Source organism: Vulpes lagopus, chromosome 24 (assembly GCF_018345385.1).
Source record: "Vulpes lagopus strain Blue_001 chromosome 24, ASM1834538v1, whole genome shotgun sequence".
Classification (NCBI taxonomy): domain Eukaryota; kingdom Metazoa; phylum Chordata; class Mammalia; order Carnivora; family Canidae; genus Vulpes; species Vulpes lagopus.
The window spans coordinates 2,493,343-2,500,899 of NC_054847.1; positions in this window are offsets into that span (position 1 = coordinate 2,493,343).

Below are 7,557 nucleotides of genomic sequence, written 5' to 3' on the forward strand. Positions count from 1 at the left end.
TAAAGAAGATGCGCTACATATATACAGTGGAATACTACTCAGCCATCAAAAATTAAATTTTACCATTTGCAATGATGTAGATGGAACTAGAGGGTATTAGGCTAAATGAAATAAGTCAGTCAGGAAAAAACAATTATCATATGATCTCACTCATAGTGGAATTTAAGAAACAAAACAGAGGATCATAGGAAAAGAGGGGAAAAAATAAAATAAGACAAAATCAGAGAGGGAGACAAACCATAAGAGACTTTAAATCATAGAAAACAGGGCAGCCTGGGTTTAGCGCCACCTTCAGCCCAGGGCCTGATCCTGGAGACCCTGGAATGAGTCCCGCATCGGGCTCCCTGCATGGGGCCTGCTTCTCCCTCTGCCTGTGTCTCTGCCTCTCTCTCTCTCTCTGTCTCTCTGTCTCTCGCTCTCTCCCCCTCTGTGTGTCTCTCATGAATAAATAAATAAAATCTTTTAATAAATTAATCAATCATAGACAACCAAGATAAAATTAATTAATTAATTAATTAAAATATAATTAAACTGAGGGTTGCTAGAGGGAGTGGGCCTGGGGGCTGAAATAACTGGATGGTAGACATTAAGGAGGGCATGTGATGTAATGAGCACTAGGCATTACATAAGATTAATGAATCACTGACCTCTATCTCTAAAACCAATCGTACATTACGTTAATTAATTGAATTTGAATAAAATAAGACATTTTAAAAGAAGCCAAAAACATGTGACAGAGGGAAATAATTTATGATTTCTGGGGAAAAGTTAAAATATCGGCAATTAACTGGAGTTTGGAAGAAGTTGATTCCAGCCCTCATGGATGACTTGGGGGGTTCCAGACTTCAGCGGAGGAAGGGACTGCAGATGTGGTAGAAATAGCAAGAGAGGGCAGCCCTGGTGGCGCAGCGGTTTAGTGCTGCCTGCAGCCCAGGGTGTAGATCCTGGAGACCCGGGATCGAGTCCCACGTTGGGCTCCCCGCATGGAGCCTGCTTCTCCCTCTCACCTGTGTCTCTGCCTCTCTCTCTCTCTATGAATAAATAAATAAATCTTAAAAAAAAAAAAAAAAAGGAAATAGCAAGAGAAGTAGACTCAGAAGTGGAGCCTGGGGATGCCTGGGTGGCTCAGTCGTCAGTCAGGTGTCTGACTTTGACTCGGGTCATGATCTTGGGGTCCTGGGATTGAGCCTTACATTGGGCTCTGGGCTTAGCAGAGTCTTCTTGTTCTTCTACCCCTTCTTCTTACCCCCTCCCCCTGCTTGTGCTATCTCTCTCTCTCTCTTTCTCAAATAAATAAATAAAATCTTTTTAAAAGTGGAAGAAGAAGATGAAAAAGAAGAAGTAGGGGGATCCCTGGGTGGCGCAGCGGTTTGGCGCCTGCCTTTGGCCCAGGGCGCGATCCTGGAGACCCGGGATCGAGTCCCACGTCGGGCTCCCTGCATGGAGCCTGCTTCTCCCTCTGCCTGTGTCTCTGCCTCTCTCTCTCTCTCTGTGTGACTATCATAAATAAATAAAAATTATAAAAAAAAAGAAATAAATACATAAAAAAAAAAGAAAAAGAAGAAGTAGGGCCTGAAGATGGGACTGCATTGCTGCGATCTCATGATAAAACTTGAACAGATGAGGGGTGGCTTCTTATGGATTCACTAAGTTGTAATGAAACAGATTCAAAATTCATGTTAACAGATGAGTTTTATGGCATGTAAATTATATCTCAGTAAAGATTTTTTTTTTAAAGGTTTCTTCAGGGGATTCCTGGGTGGCTCAGCGGTTTAGCGCTGCCTTCGGCCCAGGGCCTGATCCTGGAGACCCGGGATCGAGTCCTGCGTCAGGCTCCCTGCATGGAGCCTGCTTCTCCCTCTGCCTGTGTCTCTGCCTCTCTCTCTCTCTCTAGCTGTGTCTCTATGAATAAATAAATAAAATCTTTTTAAAAATTGAATCAACTTAAATAGAGAACCAAGATAAAACAATAGGGAAAATATGGTTTGAATAGAATGTAAATGTTATAAACAAAGGAAGAAAATTGAGTCCTTTCTTTTAGAGATGAGGAGAAAAATATTAAACTTCTTTCCTCTTCTCTTCTTCTTCTTTTTGAGTTTTCTCTCTATAAACATGTTTTTTAACGTAGTCAGTATAGGCTCCAGGTTAGACTGTTTTACAGGAACAAACAACTCCAAACTCTCAGTGGCTCAACAGCCCAAGTTTAGTCCTTGCTTAGGTTACATACCTGACACTGGTTGTCCCGGGGCTCTGCGCTACACACTCACCTTAAGACTCAGATGGACAGAGCTTCACCATCCTGTAGCTGCCCCACTGGAAATGCCTGGCCCTCATGTCAACACCTGAGGGGAAGAGGCTGCTGGCAGGTGATCACTGGGCCATAGAATGCTTTAGCCCAGAAGGAAGACTTGTCAATTTGACTCACATCCCTTTGTCCAGCCATTTGACTCATAGCCCATTGCCCTGTCTTAACTGCAAGGGAACAAGAAAATGTAACGTCTAACATCTCTGGCAGGAAAAGAGGACCGGGTGTAGGCAAGCTCTAGAAGGACCAACCGCTGCACAGGACGTGGCTCTGGCCAGTCAGGTCCGTCTTCCTTGGACTTGAACTATGTCCTAAGACGCAAAGGGTCTGGAATGGTAGAGTCTTCTGCCTCTAGTCATTGCACAAAGACCTTCCCTCTGGGGTGCTAATGCCAGCAGCACTGTCTGGAGGTTAGCTCCAGGATCTGGTCCTGGCCAGTGACGGCCTCGCTGTCCTCACAGGACCTGTGGTAAGTTTCAGTTTTGACTGTGGCTTCCCTGCATGGCCTGGGAGTCAAGCTGCTTCACCAGCTCTCCAAAGATGTCCATGTTTTTCCATAAATTCTTTATTTCCCTAAAGCAGCCAAAGTGGATTTTTGTCATTTGTTTTGTTTTTTTTAAAACTTATTTTATTTTTTTTAATTTTTTATTATTTTTTTTATGAGAGTCACACACAGAGAGAGAGAGAGAGAGGCAGAGACACAGGCAGAGGGAGAAGCAGGCTCCATGCACCGGGAGCCTGATGTGGGATTCGATCCCGGTCTCCAGGATCGCGCCCTGGGCCAAAGGCAGGCGCCAAACCACTGCGCCACCCAGGGATCCCCGGACTTTTGTCATTTGAAACTAAAAACCATTCCTGATTGGGTACTGCCATGCATACAGCAATTAGGGCAATCACATGACTGGGAAACCTGACTTCACTCATTAACTTGTTCTGTGTTTATGGATGAGACCTATGATAGAAAAGCCATATTTGTGGATTAGGCATAAAGGAGTTTACCCCATCTCCCAAATGGGGCTATTGTTACCAGAATCATCCTTCTTAGCTTGGCTTTTATGAGACCTTTATTTCCTTTAAGAATAAGGACAAAAGAAATAAAGTATCCTATCAACTATGACAGGATACATTCATACATGCCCCATTTCTTTCTCAAAACTGAGAAATTTGAGGGTTTTTTTTTAAAGATTTTTTGTTCATTTATTAGAGAAAGTGGAGGTGGGGGTAGGAGAAGCAGACACATGGGGCTCCATCCCAGGAACCCAAGATCATGACCTGAGCCTAAGGTAGACACTCAGCTGACTGAGCCATCAGGTGCCCTCTTTGGATACCTTTTGTCAGTAATTGAACACTACCTGCAGCTCTGCCAGAACTTGAGGGTTAGGGATAGAAATAACTTCTCAGGTGCCTTGGTGGTTTAGTCGGTTGAGCTTCTGCCTTCCACTCAGGTCGTGATCTCAGGGCCCTGGGATCAAGTCCCACATCGGGCTCCCTGCTGCTTCTCCCTGTCCCTCCTCCCCCTCATAGTGTGTCTCTGTATCTCTCTTCTCTCTCTCACAAAAATAAACAAAAAATCTTTAAAAAAAGAACTTCTCAAATACTAAACTGTAGCTAACTGCCAAACCCATTTTGTGAAGAAAAGTGAAGTGCCAAGCAGTTTCCAGCTACAAAAAGGACACACACAACCTGTAGACTGGGAGAAAATATTTGCCAGTCATATATCTGACTTATATAAAGAATATATAGGGAATTTTTATAACCCAATAATAAAAGGACAACTCTGTTAAAACATGGGCAAAGGATTTGAGTAGATATTACAATATGTAGATATTGCAATATCTATTACGTACCTATCTGTATATAGATACATACATACATATATATGTAAAGGATATACACATTAGAAGATACTAGGAAAATGCAAATCAAACCCACAATGAGATAGCTCTTCACACTCAGTAGGATGGCTGTAAATTAAAAAGCAGACAGTAACAAGTATTGTCAAAGATGTGGAGTAACTGGAACCCTCACTGATTGCTGATGGGAATGCACGATGGTGCAGCCAATCTGGAGAACCTTCTGATCACTCCTCACCGCGTTAAAGCCAGCGTTACCATGTGGCTCAGCAAGTCCACTGCTCCGGAGACAGCCCAGAGAAATGAAAACAAATGTCCACAGAAACACTGTACACAAATGTTCAGAACAGCATTATTCACAATAGCCCCAAAGGGGAAACACTTCCAATGTCCATCAACCCGTGAGTGGATAAATACAGTGCAGCATACCCACACCTTGGTAAGAGGGGATGGAGAACTGATACATGCTGCAGCATGGAGGGACGTCAAAAACATGATCCCCAGGGAAAGGAACCACTCACAAAGATCACGTACCATCGTCGCATTCATATGAGCGCTCCAGAAGAGAAAACTCCATAGAGGCAGAGAGTAGCTTAGTGGTCACCAGGGCCTGAAGGGAAGGAGGGATGAGAAGAGGATGCTAACCAGGATGGGATTTCTTTTTGGGGTGATGAAAATGTTCTAAAGTCAGTTGTGATGGTTGTATAACTCAGAATACACTAATAACCACTGAATTGTACATTTTATTTTCCTTAAGATTTTATTTATTTATTTTGAGAGAGGGAGAGAGAACAAGCAGGGGGAGGGGCAGAGGGAGAAGCAGGCTCCCCACTGAGCAAGGAGCCGATGTGGGGCTTGATCCCAGGGCCCTGGGAACATGACCTGAGCCAAAGGCAGACGCTTAACAGACAGAGCCACCCAGATGCCCTACTTAATTTTTTAAAGATTTTTTTTAAAGTTCACATAAAAAAAAATAAATAAATAAATAAAAAAATAAAGTTCACATAAATAGCTATTTTGCTCAGAAATTTTTTAAAAGATTTTATTTATTTATTTATTCATGAGAGATACACAGAGAGAGGCAGAGACACAGGCAGAGGGAGAAGCAGGCTCCCTGCAGGGAGCCCGACGTGGGACTCGATCCCAGGACCCCGGGATCACACCCTGAGCTGAAGGCAGACGCTCAACTACTGAGCCACCCAGGTAGCCCCTGAAATTTTTTTTAAGGTTTGAACAAGTTTGTTTTTCTCATTTTCAGCTTTTGAAAGTGATCGTGTTGGAAGAAAGGAGATCAGCCTCTTGCGGGTTAGGAGAGTTCAAATTTTGCCTTGGGGAATAACAGATTGGTTTGGGCCTGAGTCATATTAAATGTACTCAGCACTTACCAGCCTTCCCTGGGTCTCCCTAACTTTGTCCAAGGAGCATCTTCCAAAGACTGAAGTGAGAGCCTAATCAGGTTTACCTGCCATCATGTCCGAGGTTTGGGTACCGGAAGGACCTCGAAAACCCTTTTCACTGAAGCCCTGGGACCTAAAGCTTTATAGAGAACATTGAAGGAAATGGATGACTCTAAACTTCCAAAGAGAACACCCGAGATTTCCTTCCTTGTTTTTCCCATCCACCTTTCTCATTAGTGCTTCACCTGGAGGATTTCATCTCGAACGAACCAGTGCCCCTCAATGTTACAAGTCTCTCATCTCAAAAGTTCACATGATCAGGATGGCTAGTACTACATAGAAATTGCTGCTTTTTAGGAAAGACAGCTCCCAATACACTGCCATAAGCACCCACTTGGGGTCTGAGGTCTGGGTAGTGCTCTGGATGTGGCTGGCAACACTTGTGGCATGAGGAGGTCACTCTACCTTTGAGGGCCTCAATTTCCTTGCTTTTTTTTTTTAAGATTGTATTTATTTATTCATGAGAGACACAGAGAGAGAGGCAGAGACATAGAGGGAGAAGCAGATTCCTCGCAGGGAGCCCGATGTGGGACTCGATCCCCAACCCAGGGTTATGCCCTGAGCTAAAGACAGATGCTCAACCACTGAGCCACCCAGGTGACCCAATTTCCTTATTTATAAAATAAAAAATTTGGATTGAATAATTCCAAACCCTTGGATCACAGTTTCTTTCTTTAAAAAAAAAAAAGATTATTTATTTATTTATTCATAGAGACACACACAGAGAGAGAGAGAGAGAGAGAGAGAGAGAGAGAGAGGCAGAGACACAGGCAGAGGGAGAAGCAGGCTCCATACAGGAAGCCCGAAGTGGGACCTGATCCTGGGTCTCCAGGATCACACCCCAGGCTCCAGGCAGCGCTAAACCGCTGTGCCACCGGGGCTGCCCACTGCATCTGAATCTTTGGGGTAAACCTCCAGCAGTGCAATTGCTGGGTCGTAGGGCAGGTCTATTTTTAACTCTTTGAGGAACCTCCACACAGTTTTCCAGAGTGGCTGCACCAGGTCACATTCCCACCAACAGTGCAGGAGGGTTCCCTTTACTCCGCATCCTCTCCAACATTTGTGGTTTCCTGCCTTGATAATTTTCCCCATTCTCACTGGTGTGAGGTGGGATCTCATTGTGGTTTTGATTTGTATTTCCCTGATGGCAAGTGATGCGGAGCATTTTCTCATGTGCGTGTTGGCCATGTCCATGTCTTCCTCTGTGAGATTTCTGTTCATGTCCTTTGCCCATTTCATGATTGGATTGTTTGCTTCTTTGCTGTTGAGTTTAAGAAGTTCTTTATAGATCTTGGATACTAGCCCTTTATCTGATACGTCATTTGCAAATATCTCCTCCCATTCTGTAGGTTAAATGTTTTCATTTTTAAAATTTTTTTAAAGATTTTGTTTATTTGATAGAGAGCACAAGCAAGTGGAGGGACAGAGGGAAAGGAGGAAACAGACAGCCCGCTGAGCAGGGAGCCTGACACCGTGCTCTATCCCAGGACCCTAGGATCATGATCTGAGCCAAAGGCAGATGCTTAATAAGCTGAGCCACCAGGCGCCCCAGGTAAATGCTTTCAAAGTAGCTAATAGGTCCCATAGAATGGGCTTCCCGCTGACGTGAGGGATCCTCATTTGTCCACCCCTCCTTCAGGTGAGTCTCCGGAAGGAAAGAAAACCAGAGCGAGGTTCACCTCTCCTGCCCTTTCCACATCTCCCCCTGCTCTGCATAGGAAACCACTCCTAACAGTTGTGCGTACCCTTCCCGTCTCCCCAGAGTGACATGCAGACAGATAAGCATATCCAGAGACCCATCACAGTGCTTTTAGGTGTTGGCTTTTTCACTTCATAATTCCTTAGTTTTCTTTTTCTTTTTTCTTAAATAATTATTCATTTGCTCATGTGTGGGGAGCAATAGGGACACAAGGGCGGGGAGAGGGAGAGAAGTAGACTCCCT